General features: G+C 36.8%; 1 long non-coding RNA gene across 2 annotated transcripts; it reads right to left on the reverse strand.

Annotated features, from left to right (window-relative positions):
• Window positions 1–289: 289 nt before the first annotated feature.
• LOC128786355 (uncharacterized) lies at window positions 290–14769 on the reverse strand. 2 transcript variants are annotated; one of them, XR_008430255.1, is made up of 4 exons: window positions 14510–14769; window positions 2467–2716; window positions 1352–1483; window positions 290–326 (listed from the first exon to the last, which is right to left on the reverse strand). It is a non-coding gene; the product is annotated as an uncharacterized LOC128786355 (long non-coding RNA). The 2 variants fall into 2 exon arrangements; XR_008430254.1 differs by lacking the exon at window positions 290–326 and having other exon boundaries at window positions 1038–1483.
• Between the last annotated feature and the right edge of the window lie 33 nt (window positions 14770–14802).

Below are 14802 nucleotides of genomic sequence, written 5' to 3' on the forward strand. Positions count from 1 at the left end.
GTAAAAGCACATATTTGATGCCTATTCTCATATTACAGTCTAACCTTAGGCATGTTGAGGCCATGAATGAAAAAATGCAAGTGCCTTATGAAACATCCTGATATGTGCATAGCAGGAGCAATCACTCTTCACAAAGTCTCCCATGAAAAAAACACTGTGTGTGTCCAGACAGACCTAAACATGCCAACATATGGTGCTCTGTCAAGAAAACTTTTTTACAAAACCTGTCTGCTATGTTTTTCTGATAGCAATCAAGTAAAAGAGCAGCATTAGCACTGACCTTCTGGATGCTTCTTTTCCACTGCCTTTGATATTCTAGACACATTCTAGACACAGTGAATAAAAACGGGGATGAAAAAAGAGTTAATTACAAATACCAAAACCAAACTCTATTAAATATTAGAATAACAGATATTTAAGTTTGAAATTGTCACCAAAAGGGGATCTGTTGAGAAACAGGATTCAGCATATCAAGATCAGCCGTGAAAGATATTTGGGTAACCTACTTCAAATATTTTCCAACAGGAATGTTAAAGAAACAGTAATATTATACAGCTTGTCTTGCTTTGGACAGAAGCTCTTCTTGAAAATAGGTTTTGATAAAGAATGAAATTGCTGTCCTCTTGCTCAAGTGGCAGCTCCTGCCTTTGTAACAGTTTTCTACAGACTGGAAGAGTTAATTAGTTTCCATTAAGAGACTATTTATATCCATAGATATATATATACATGTCATTAACCACTATTCACTAAACACATACAGGTACAAACATGAGTCAGGCACATCAATGGGAGGCAGTGTTCTCCACTCCCCATTTCCACACTGCATTCTGCTCTCTCTTACAGGTCATATTTTCTACCGTGTTTGTATTTGTTGTTGTCCTCTGTATTCTCTTTAATGGTGTGTTTTTTACCCTCTAGTAGCCCAGCTGATGCCACACAAATCACATAACTCCAGTGCTTTACATATGGTATTTATTTAATGCACCACAGAACAAGCTTTGGCTTTTCAACAGCATCATATTGCCAACTTAAATTGAATTTGCTGTCCGTGGTGCTGTTTCCTTTTCTGTGTTGTCCCAACCTACTGAGGAGGAAGGTGGAAAAGCTATTATTCTGATACAAGAATCTGTGGGTGGCATGAGATATTGTGACGAAGGAGTGATACTGAGATGACAATATAAAATCAAAGCTAAATTAGAAGCTTGACTATTTACTTCACCAAAACCAGAAGTAGATATTATGTTGGAGAAAACTGCCTATCTCATGCAGTGCTTAGTGTCAAAGGCTTTATACTCTCTTTGAATTGTATCTTTATGAATATTTGCATGAAACTACTGGTGAGTTTTATTACCATATTGAATAATAGAGTCCAGAGCTGGTAGGAATCAAATGACATATCTGGTCCCAAGGCAGCATCTATTTTCTCTGACAGATATTTGTCTGACCAGTTCATGAACAAGCAGTCCCAGTGCTTTCAATATGCCTGGCAAAAATAATGTAACAATAATATTTAGCCTGAAATTTTCCTATGATTTAAGCCCATTTTATATTTTCCTACTCCCATTAGCCCACAGCACAGCTTATTCTCTTTCTACTTTCAGGTCTTTTAAATATTTGATATTTGTCATGTCTCCCCAGCACAGTTACTTTTTTATAGTAACACAACACTGTTGACTCATGCTCAACCTAAGTACCACTGTCCATTCCTCATACTATGTTTTAGATAAGAAATACCATCTAAACAGAGTAGTACTTTGAAATTGTCCCTGAACTGCATCCTAATTTTCTCTGACTATTTTTCCACATCAGTATTAAACCTCTCTTGGGCATATTTCAGTCCTCCCAGCTTTAAATTTTCTGCAAACATAAAATAACTGTAATCAATATTGAGAAACATATCTCATGGATACTATATATATCTGCATTGCATACAGGATATTTTCTGCTGTTTGAGATCAGTGTGAGACAAGAGTAGTCACACCAAGCACATTTATTCAGAAAGTAAAGACTGGAGAAGCGATTCATGTAAGGAACAGTATCCCTAAGCAATTGTAATTTATGTATCTTACATTTACAGAACATGGCAGAAATCCACACTTACCCAGCTTTAATGGTATGCACATCCATATGCAAGCCTAGCCTTAACTATGCTCTTAAATCTCTTTTGTACAGGTGTTTAGAAATGCTGAATATTTTGTATTTTAGTAAATGTTAAGCTTAATATTTAAGCCACTGTTTCCAAATACAATCCAGCTAATTTCTTGTGGCTTTAATCAAATTGGTAGGTATATGTTCAAAAGACCCACTAATAAGTTAGTAAGGCCTTTTCTGTATCTTCCCCAAACCAAGGCCCATTCCATGCTGCAGTTTAAGGCTTCTATTCATCTCTCCAACCATACACACAAACTCAGCCATCTGAAAATGTGCTGTTTAGTCCCCAAATACAGTCTTTTAGCTTGCACTTACCCGTTACAAGTTTTTTATATAATCATCCCAGAATGATTTTACTTTTCATTCTGTGAGATAACCATGGAGATCTGAAGAGGTTGACGTTTCACAGCAAGGAGGAGTAAGGCAGTGCTCCAGAGTCTTTGTAGAAAAAGTAATCCAAAACTAATCCTGTTTATTGAAGCAATAGTTGTTCTACAGCCTTCACAAGTCAACATTGTTCAGAATTTTTAGCAGAATTTTTTTCTTCCTTAATCTGGATGCAGTTCTAAGAAAAAAAAAAATCAGAGAAAAATGAACATTTAATTGTTGTGGACAGTGAGCAACATGAGCAGCTATGTCAGAAAAACTGCAACAACAGCTTCATGTGTTGTTCCCAGGCGTGTTAAAGTGAGCCAATTATAGCAACCCTTATGTATTCTCAGAACATGTGTTCATTCTTTATGAAATTGCAGGATATCTTAGTAGAGGGTATTCATGTAAATTATTTATGATTATTCCTGTGGCTTGGCTTAGCTTATGTCCACTCTCAGTGAAAGAACTTTAAACTTTTCAAGTGGAAGCATGATGTAAAATATTAAAGAGAAATATTTATATATATATTCTCTTTCTATCTATGGATTTCAGACATGAGATAAAAGGTTTCTATTGTTGATTATTTCAGCTCTCTCGGTACTACTGCAAAGCATTTACTGCTGAGCTTGAAGCTACAGCTTGGGGATTTCAAACTGACAGAGAAATGCTCTAAACTAGCAGTTGCCTTTTGATTTGCCAAGAAGTCTTCTGAGCTAGCAACAGCAGTATTCTGGTATGAAAAAGATCAAATATAATGAATCATTCTCATCACCCTCTAGAGAAACAATTATATTGCTCTATTAAATAAAAGCAGTTTGTATGAGGTAATGATTTCAGGAGTCCACAATGGAGTCTGTCTATATAAAGCATCACTGAAAGTTTTGCTCCGGGTAAAGGAGATGGTAGCTGACAGCACAGCCAAGTTTATATTCAAAACCAGAAAACTTCTCACAGTCCTTTTTTAATGGATGCACTCAGATACAGAACTTGCAATGCTGTCCAGCCGGTTATCTTTAGAGTATGTTTGAAATGAAAATTAATTCAGTGGCTGCTCAAGTAATTTCCATTACCCTGCTTAATGCTCCCTATTATAGACAAATCTTCTTTATGGAACCATACAGTGACAGATTGGCTTTCCCTGTTATCAGGTATCTAGCAAGTGAGCCTCATCAAACAACTCTGGCGACTATAAATGATGTTCTTGTTCCCCTGGGTACACCCTTGTGTCCTTTGCAATTTTACCTTCCTTTGTCTTTTATAAGAAGAATTACCAAAGAACAGAATTTGAACTTATCCACTAGATTCAAGGTTGTTTATTGCCTTAGAAACATTCACTATTTCTTATGGCTACCATATAAAAGTAATTTTGTCACCTGAACTCCTTCACTGGGCAACAATTCCCCGGGGTACAGCACTTACAGTTGTTGCTTGTCTTCTGCAATATGCCTTCATTTCTTCCTGAAAGACTGGAAACTCCTCCTCCTCCAGGTGCTAACATAATATCCTATACTGTGCTTTGTCTCCAGGTGAGAAATTAAGATTAATCAAGGCTGATTTGTGTTCATGACTTCTCTTCACCCTTCACTGATTTTGTGCTTTATGCATAAACTTGGACTTCCATATTGAATGAAAGGAAAATCCACAGACCTCAACTTACCATGACAATACATTCCTAAATTCTGGAGATGATTTTTCAAACTGTAGCAAATCAGTTAACACCCTGAATTTCGAAGCCCTGTACAATCTGCATAAAGCAATACATAACCAGTTATTATACTTTCAAAGCTACAGTAGGAGTGTACTACTTTAGGTAAAACAGCTGTTGACCAACAAAAAGTAGAAGAATTCATTGTTCTGTTTGATCCAAAGCACTGTGTTCTGACTCTCTGAATGCAAGGACAGGTGAGGAAGGCCTTACAGTGTCTGTGCCAGGCAGCAGTTTGCTACTCAGGGCCTTGCAGACACAGTAGAGGTTAGAACTGTTTATGATTCAACCAGAGAGCACCCAAAATGAAAGCAAAATTTCTGAGAAAACCAAATGGATTTTGCTGATTATCCTGGACATCGAGGAGGGTGCTCAGTTAATGAAGTCACAAGAAAATAATTCAGAAGTCAGCATGCTACACAGACTACATACACACCACTGCATTACCATTGCTGAGCATACTATGTACATTAGCCATGCAGCAGGCACTGCTAATGCATGCCTCACATTCAGAAATATATTCTCAATATATTCAGAAAAATATTGCACTCTGAGTTGACAAGGTATTACTAACCTAAGAATTATGGTAGAAAACAACAAGGGGAATATTCATGTTTCCCACTTCAACAGCCTACAAAACCAGTCTAGGCTTCCTCCACAGTAAATATAGAGGGATAAATAAGTATCTTAGAGATTATTTCAGAGGATTCAAGTTAGACAGCAGCAGAAGGAGGACAACCAGAGCACTAACTTCCTGCTTACCTGAGCTGCTCTAAATTGTTCCCTGGAGGTGTCAACTCTACTCTGCTGATTACAAACAGTGCCTAGACTCCTTATTTAGAAACCTAAATTGGTATCTAAAATCAGATATGGTGAATAATTCCTGAATATTCCCTAAGACCTCAGAATTTTCAAATCGGGCAAGTGATGGGTTTTAATTAAATATTAGTGAGTTTAAAGCTTAATTTTTGTAACTTCTCCAAAAAATGGAGCATCTGAAGCAGCAAACAATGAAGTTAATGCCCTGCAGACTGCAGATCTTCATGCTGTATTTAAGTAAATCCATGCTAACAATCTGTTACACCCCACCTAATGGATTTTACATCCAGTACCACTGGTATAAATACAAAGCTATTTCAATACACAGCAATTTCAGTAATGGAAACTGATGCAGAATAAATATCACGCTCATTGTTTCATAGATCTGTGTAAAGTAAGTAACACATATCCCTTTCCAGTGGGATTTTTAAGGTAAAAAATGTCTTCTTTTCCTCACCTTGATATAGATTAATTTAGCAAGAAATAAAATCAACATATTTATGAAAGATACAGGAGGATAGCAATGCAGGTCCATCTCTTTTTCAGCATATACTGCATGATCAGTGGTCATACAGACTTCTTCATAATGACTGCATACTTGATCCTCTTTTCATTAAAAGACATTGGAGCTTTCTCTCCTACTAACTACCAGTCCAAAATTTGGCTATCTATGGTAAGTTAGTCATCTAGGTCTCCCTCTGTTGTCAGTAGAGTGGCAGGTACTTCCACAGGATGAGTCATCTCATCTATTTTAGACACATCTTTTAGAACTGCATGAATCACACTGAAAATCCCTCTCCCCACAGCTACAGAGGAAGCCTAGACAACTAGCTTAGCCAGGACACTTAACTTTTTGCCAGCTAAGGGAGGCAACTTGATGTTCTTGCAAAAAGGATGTCAGTTAGGAAAGTGGCTTTTTGAATGTAGACATGTGTCAACTGATGGCAATATAGAGTCTTGTTCATGCCAAACTACCAGACCATAACAGCATTAAATCAGTATTAGCCTGCTTTGGTACTGACCTTGAGGTGAAAAATTCCCTATTCCTCTGCCAGCTTTTTGTGCTAACTAATTCACAGTTGAACACGTTGATAAGCAAGGATCAAGCCTATAAATTAGTGACTAGACAGTAAATTTTTTCTAGCCAGTTCAGATAGTCTTTAATCTCTATTGGTTAATACCATGTATTGCTTTTATATCATCCTGATTTAAATTAATACAAGAGTGCTTTCCTATAAATTCTATTCAAAAGATGCAGTTAGATTCAGAAAAGAATTAAGTATTATGACACTGCTATATATATATATATATATATATATATATATATATATATATATTCCTTTTTTTTTTTTGCCCCACACTTCAAAATGGACTAGAAAAGGAAATCTGCTAATTAAATTACAAAATTTTGAAGAGGTCAAAATAGTGTAACACACACCAAGCTCTAATTCAAAGAACACAGGAAGCAGAGCAATTTGGATTTGTCATCCTTTGACACAGACTGTAACAATGTAGTCCGAATTTTTAGAGAAACACGCAGTTTTTTCATTCTTTTTCTCCCTCAAGGGTCACTGCACTGTGATCTATTTTTACACAGGAAAAAAAAAAAAAAAAAGGAGTTTCCATTGTTAAAACAAGTTGGATGCTTCCATATCTCATATTCGATCAGACAGCATTTCAGAAAGCCTAGTGTCCTCCTTGCAATCAGCTTTGAAGCATTTCTACTGGTTATAGACAGCATTCATCTACAATATAGTAATCATAAAAACTGCTTTTTTTAAAGAAGTGGGGAGAAAATGTGACTTCCAAAGACTTAAGAATAAATGGTATTGAAATTATTTCTTTTAAAATGCAAAAGATAGAAAAGGAATAAAAGCAGCAGAAAGATAATAGATCTAACCACATATCCTCAAAATTTTAGGGATACTGATGTTCAGATGTTAACTACTTTTTCTTCAAAATTCCTCTGCAGAAATAGCTCACTAAATATGATGAATCTAGTACTACCTCATGTTTTTGAATTTTCCATCAACTTGAAATACCAATTCTGCATTGCCAGTTTTTTCATGAAGCCTATTGCACAGAAAAAGGAAATTTGGAGGAGGAAGGGAGGAGACACAAAGATGAAAAAAGTGGAGGAAAGGAAAGGGCAGCAATGGCAGTTGCCTTGGAATTGACAATGTCTTCCTGATTATAGCAGGAGTCAGCTTCGCATACCAACCACAAAGTATAGTTAGAATAACACAGATCACATTTTAACCTTGACATCCTAAGAAGGAACACAAGCTCTGTCACCAATACTGAGAGCTCCAAGCACTGTCAAGGCTCACAGTTGTGCTACCTCAGGTCCACACCACAAACCTCCTTCCCAAATACTGGTCAGAGTTCAGCTCCCCTCAATGAAATATGCAGCAGTTGTAGAAAATCACAATTCCTGAGAGTCTCCTCTCCTTTCCTTTAACACTAGAAACTATCTGATATTCAAAACCAGGTTGTTTTTTTTTTTGCCTTACCTCAGCACTTTTTTCACAAAGCCTGTTCCAGTTGTCTGGACAAATATGACACTCAAAACTAAGTTTTTAGATTCGTATTGAAACTGTGCCCTTGAAAACCTAGCATCCATTGTTCTGAACATACATGCCAAGTAAGTTTTATTAGATGTGCAAACATTTGGATGAAGAAATAAATCTTTCCTGCATAGGCCAGCAAAACTCTCAATATAACTTTAATGTGTGAATGCCCTTAGCAGATCTGTTTCATATTGTGCTAATTTATACCCAACTGAAGGTGGCAACTGAATGTAACAGTATGCATGATGATTTATTTCAAAATTCCCTTAATAACATTTTAAATTGAGACTATATTACGGAAGAATATTAAAACAAGGACTTAACAGACAATATCAGAGGCTATTCATAAGTGTGTGAAGTAGAAAAAAGGAGAATTAGTGGTTCATAAAATACCTGATTTGCAGTTCACAACTCCACCTAAATCTGGCTGCTTTAATACAAGGTATCATGTTTGCATTTGTCTCATTTCTTAACATATACTTCAGTGCTGAAAACAGTAGAATGATACCAACATTTTGAACCCTACTTTCTTGATCTTTTGTACACTCAATACTCATCTTAAACCAGTCCTAATTACATTTGTTCATATGTTTGTGTTTTGCTAGTACTGCAATAATTTTAGTCTCTTCAATAAAATACACTGTGAATCCATACCCATTCATTTGTCTTTACTCAAAGAGCAGATGACAAATTGCCTCTTTTTGCAACCTTAGAATAACACCTAATCCTGAGTTTTCTTTTCATATGAGTTTCTTTAGTAATATGCTGGCACCAGCAACCTGATAAAATCTTCAGGAAGATAACTAGTTTTGCAGCCATCTAGCAGTCCAGTATGCATATGTAAGCTGCATTTTTGCTTACCTGAAGGCAAACAGTTTGTTACTCTCAGCAGCTTTAGGAAGCTTCCCAGATAATGGTATCAGGATAAACAACATTCCCCACTCGTGAGCAACACAAGTGACACTATGGAAATCTGTACATCTGGTCTTGAATTCTTCTCCAAGCTCTCATGGGATGATCTCTTCCTGTACTGCAGCTGGGGGCAAACATCATTGCTTTCATCCCCATGACTGAGGAGAAAGACAAAGCAATGCTCCCACTTTCATCCAACTCCACTGGTTCCCCATTCACGTCACAATCAATTGAAAAGTGCTTTTTGTCTCCAGTACCTTTGCATGGCTTATCCGAAGATCTCACACAAATTTCATCACCTGTTACATTGCATTTACAGAGACCTGACATCAATTCTCACTATCATAGATCTATGTCTGTGCCTGGCAGATATCAATTGGCTATCTCATTCAGTATTCTCATTTTAAAATACACCTTTTTCCTTTTCTCTACTTGATTAGTTTTCCCTGCCACCAGCCTTATGATTGACTTCTCTGATTTATACTGGAGAATTTTCTCTTAGCACACTATTCATAGCCTACTCTCTGCAGTATTCTTGCATTTTACAAATAATTTGATAAAAATCTTAAAAACCCATCCTGAAATATGACTTTTAGATGTATATGCAATAACATAGGCTTTAGGTACTTCAATTAGAATTTAGTTACTTACAATTAGAATTGGGGTGCTGACTTAGGGACAGAAATAAAATAGAAGGTGATGTATTCAAAATAAAACCCCTTCGCTCCTGGCATTTCCCTTGTATTATTTTCATATCAAAAATTACAACTACAGTGATGTCTTAACTGTAACCTTTTCCAACTGCATTTTTTATCAATTATTACTACAGTATTACACATACTGTATGAGTTTATACTTAGGTGGAACTAAAGGGAAAGAAATGCAATTCCTCATTAAAAAAACAAAACAAAATGTTTCTTTAAAACCAGTCTGACAGCAGATAAGATGCATGAAAAAACTTGAAATTTTCTTAAGAAATAAACTGAGGAAGAACTTTGGAGAGTAACCTTTCTAAAAATGCTTTTGAATCTAGTTTTATGTACATGGCACATATTTTTTCTAAATATTTCTTAATGTTAATTACTGTAGTAGGATACATAAACCATTTGCATTAAACTAACTTTATCACTTAAAAATCCACCGTTCTTCTACTGTCACATCTCAGCTTTTTATTTCACTAAAAACAAACATCATTCTAATAATACACTAAACATTTGAACTAAGCAAAACTATCATGCCTTTATTTTTCTTTCTAATGGCCACACATGGTGATCATAATCCTCCTGATAATTGGGTAAGTGCTATATATAAGCATACCTGCAATAAAACGCACAGCCAGCAAACTTCCAAAGCTTAATTTTTCCCTTCCCACCTTTCTGCAGAAGTAAATACCTCCACAGGGTCACCTGCAGGTAATGATAGTGACTCCCTGGAGCATCACTTACTAGGTTTTTATGATTTGAACCCTATTTCAAATCACAAGAGGGAATGTTTTATTTGACACAGGAGCCCTGTGATTCTCTCCAATGCCTGGCAACTTGGTTAAGTCTTTAAAAAGTTACTCAAAAGTAATTTAATTCCATGACTGTGTGTCTTGAGACACACAGTCATGGAATTAAATTACTCTTGAGTAACTTTATTTCAATTTCTTTCTTTCTTTCAGTTTCATTTCTTCCTATTTCACCTCTCAAGTACAAAGAGCATCTCAGGTCCTGTACATACACTTGGTATCTATCTGCCATGATGATGTTTTTTTATTTCCTGCATTCTGTGATTATTTCCTGCATGCTGCAATTAGGGTCACTAAAGGTCCATACATTTGAGTGACAAGAAGTCACAAAGAAAAGACAAACTTGAACAGATGTTCATTTGTCATTTGATTACTTTTCATTCTGTTCCCACATTGTGACAGGAAAATCCCCTATGAATTATTATAAACTGTTTTGTGCTATCTTTTCTCCCAAAGGTGTTCTGTATCTTGACAAAATCCACCTAAAATCTTTACTCTATCACCCTCATTAGCATCCCTGCATGACAAAATTCTTAGAATTGTTCCTTTGTTAGTGCTAAGGTGTAGTATAAATTTTCCTGGAAATTCCTGGAGTTTTTGGAAGCTTAAGTCCTTATGTCAAACAATATGTAAGCAAACATTTTCTAATGCACCTTAAAAGTAATGGTGGTTTTGCCTAAAATATGGGCTAAGCTGAAATCTTGTTTTAATTATAACCTTTAGTATGTTAATTGTCCATCAGTAAGAACTAAGAAAACTGCATTTTTCCTAATGTAATCAAAATATAAGACAAAACAAATCTGAGAGTCACATAAGAGAAATATTTCCTAAATTGTGGGATTTAAAACGTTGCCATTGTTGTGGTAGCTATGGAGTTTGCAAAGTTTTTTAGCAAGGGGCATGGGATTGAGCCAAATCTCCTGTAACCCCTGCTAGCCTGAGGGTGCCATTCTCTCCGAATGGATCGATCCAGAAGCCCCCTGCACTTGCTGGCAAGTTGTCAGCCTCTGACAGACACACAGACAAGTTCTCCAACATGCTCTTGTCTTTCATGCAGATCAGCCAAAACAAGAATGTCTGAAAGAGTTTTACAAAGGAGATGTAAAGCTTGGGATAAACAGAGAATTGAAAATAATCTCAAAAAATTGAACTTGATCTGGCTTCTTTGAAGTTAAAGTGATTAGAATAGAGCAGACTGGGATTTATAGACTTCACAAGCTATGGGAGGGACTTCAAAAGCATAGAGGTGACAGAGGAACATATTTTTTCAGCCGTGCAGTGACAAAAATGCAACACGGTTTCAGGGTTCTTGAAACAACAGGAAGAATAGGAAAACAAAAAGTTCTAATTTTAGTCTCTGCCAGTCATCCATGTGTCAGTCTGGTTGTCTTCTACTCAGGATATTCACCTCAAATGCACCTTCAGCAGAGCACACAGCTGATAAATACTGATAAAATCTCAGTAAATATACGGGACAGAGAAACAGGAACCACCAGGACCATTTTTAAGCTTTAGCTTTGAAAACTGGTCAAACGCACGATGCGCACAGTTCGAAACTAAGACATGAACAGGGATTTCCCATGACCAGTACCACAACCTATGCCACTCTCCCTTCTTCCCCTCACACAGGTTTCTGAGACAGGCCTGTCACAACCATCCCCCTGCATGCAAAATGCTTAAACACTAGGAGCAGTAAGGCACTGCTAACTTCTTGTCTGGGACAATCTGACATGAGGAAGACGTCTACGTTTTTTGGTTAAAATCTCCCCAAAGTGGGAAAATAAACCCATCTCCAATTTAATCTCACTTCTGTGCAGAAGGGGAGGAAACATCAAGGACACTGGTAAGTCTAGTGCCTCTTCCCAAGAAAATATGTCCAGCTGAACTATTTAACATACAGCTCATTAATCAATTAGAATTGATCTAATTAGAATTGATCACAACTGTGTTTTAGTGAATACCTCATCTACAATTTACTGTCCTACTACTGCACATTTCACTGCTGATCTTACCGGAACATAACTTTTAACTTTGCATAAAAAAATTAAACTCTCAGAAGACCTGTTTTTTCCAGCTCCCCTAAATGGTGGCACACTCTTCACAGTAAGAGTATGGAAGTGGTTTACAGGCTTAATCAAGTTGTGCATATGAACGAAGTTATTCAACATGCATGAGTTTTTCCAGAGTGTGACCTGAGCATCCACAGTGATCTCCACATGACAGCTCTGTCTAATAGAAAAAGATCCAAGCTTGCAGACTTTGTGAACAACATTCTGTTTCTGCATGCTTGACACTTGCTCAAGCAGCCTTAGCCTTGATCAACTCTGTATGTTCCTCCAATCCAATTAATAAAATATAGAGCACTGCTCTCTGTGCTGCAGCAGATTTTAAGGATTTTAAAATAGTTTATGGATAAGCACACAAGTTGCTACTTAAACATTTATTTTTAAAATAGTTTTATTATAAATATGCATGAAACCACTTACTTTTACAATGTATTTCACTTGCTTTGCTGGTTCCTAAAATTAACATTTCAATGAGATTCTAGGGGAATTCTTTCTCTAGAAGGAGGGCATGTCCTTAATTTATGCATTTTTCAGGAAAATAGAAGGCACTAAAATAAAAATATTTTAGTCACAGGGAATGCAGGGTAGACCCTATGACATCAGAGTATTTTCAGACACATGCTCCCTATCCACATGTTCCTGGATCTCCTACTTCCCTGCTTCAACTCTCTACCCTTACTCACCTAGAGTAATGTGTTCCCACCTCTTTCAAATAAGGCACATTCAGCTTACAAGCAGGAAAGTTAATCTCCACAAGGCTCCACACGCAACCCTCCTAATTTATTCTGTACATTTTAAAAATTATTTCTCAGGCAATTATATTACACAAAGGTCTCTTATGAAAATTAGTGAGAACAAAATCAATAGATTTCTGGAGCAATTATTTAAAACTTATTCTACCAGTTTACATAGCTTTAGGACAGGTTCCTGATGTGCAATTCAATGTGCTAATTTTAAAAAAATCAAAATAATAATCATAAAACTAAATACTAATGCTTTCCAATCTGCTGAGAAGCTTTACAGCATTTTAAAAAGCACATAAATGATTTGACCACAATGACAAAGGCAGTGGCCAAAGAGGGCTTAAGGTAAAAAGCTGATGTAGAAACAGATTATTCCAGTTCTATCAAGTGACACCCTTGTTTTGATGAGTCATAATGTTAGACTAATATTAAAATTTCAGCTTAAAGTTACTATATAAATTTGTGTTCAGCTGTCCATAAAAACAACCAAAATGATTCTTCTAAACTGTTTAATCTAAACAGTATTTTTTTTCCTGTCTTGACACTACCTGAAAACAAGATAAATATTCTACAAAAACTGGCAGCACTCTCAAATAATTAATGTAAGAAATTTTAATGCCTCTGTCTTAAGCCTACCAGTGACAAAGAAAAACCGTCCGGAGTATTTCCTTTTAATTAAACCATACTAATTAATTTTCAACAAACCTTCAGGATCAAAACAGCTTAAAATTGAGTGACTTCACGCTGCCATAAATCCTTGCCCTTTTTGCACAGCCATGTCCCCTTGATGCCCTGAGTGGACAGAGCAGGCTGCATTCACTGTCTCCCTGCAGCCTGGACTACAACACCTCCAAGAGACAAGGGAGCAGAGAGGCAGGGAGCAAAGCAGGAATGGTCAAGGGAGAAGGAGATGCATGCCATGTAGTTTGTACAAATGTTCAGAAATCTTTGTTCACACTTCTAGTTACACAGGTAAGGGAGTTCAGAATTACGGGAGTTTTTTTCATAAACTCTTATTTTTCTACTTTTCAGAAACCTTTAGCAGCTCTACTTTTAGTTAACTACTGTTTGATCCACCAGCAGCGTATGATTAGAACTAAAACAAACATCAAGCTCAGTTCTTGTCTTTGCCATCAGTTTGGGAACAGGGTGGACACATACAGCTTATCCTCACATATACATATACATATACATATACATATACATATACATATACATATACATATACATATACATATACATATACATATGTGGATATTCTCAGCTCAGTCAGAGAGAAAGAGAAAGGTTTTCTAACCAGGCAAGAGCCTGGGAAACAGTTGGGAAAGAATGTAAATAATTCTCTAATCTACCTTGTTATTCACATTGTTTATAGATATGCTCTGCTACTGTGCGTCATTCACTGCACACCAATGGTGTGACATGTTTTTACTCCGAGACCAATGAAATTAGTCTTCTCGATGTTCTCTATATATAGAGCGGTATATTTGAAATAAATCAGAGCTCCTTTTCTTTGCCTTCTATCTAGAATTCTCTGTTCCCGTCCTGCTCAACAGCGACATACATATACATTACATATACATATACATATACATATACATATACATATACATATACATATACATATACATATACATATACATGTAATGTGCCGTGCCAACCTGGCTGGGATGTGCATGATGATCCCCACAGACCAAAGCTCCCTCGGCCTACAGTTCCTTTCAGCTTACAGAACTCCTCATGCAGCCCGAGCTTTGGGAACAGGAATAACCCGTCCCGGCCAGAGGGAAGGGTGGGCACGCAGGAAGTGCTGCTGGGGATCGATTTTGGGGAGAGGTGCCTATTTCTGATTTAACTCGAGGGGAAATCAAGCGGTGGCAGGCGGTGAGCTGGTGTGACAGCGCGGGTGTGGCCGCGCACAGGGCAGCGACGGCAGCTCTGCGGCCGAGGGGGA

Source organism: Vidua chalybeata, chromosome 3, assembly GCF_026979565.1.
Source record: "Vidua chalybeata isolate OUT-0048 chromosome 3, bVidCha1 merged haplotype, whole genome shotgun sequence".
NCBI classification, from domain to species: Eukaryota; Metazoa; Chordata; class Aves; order Passeriformes; family Viduidae; genus Vidua; species Vidua chalybeata.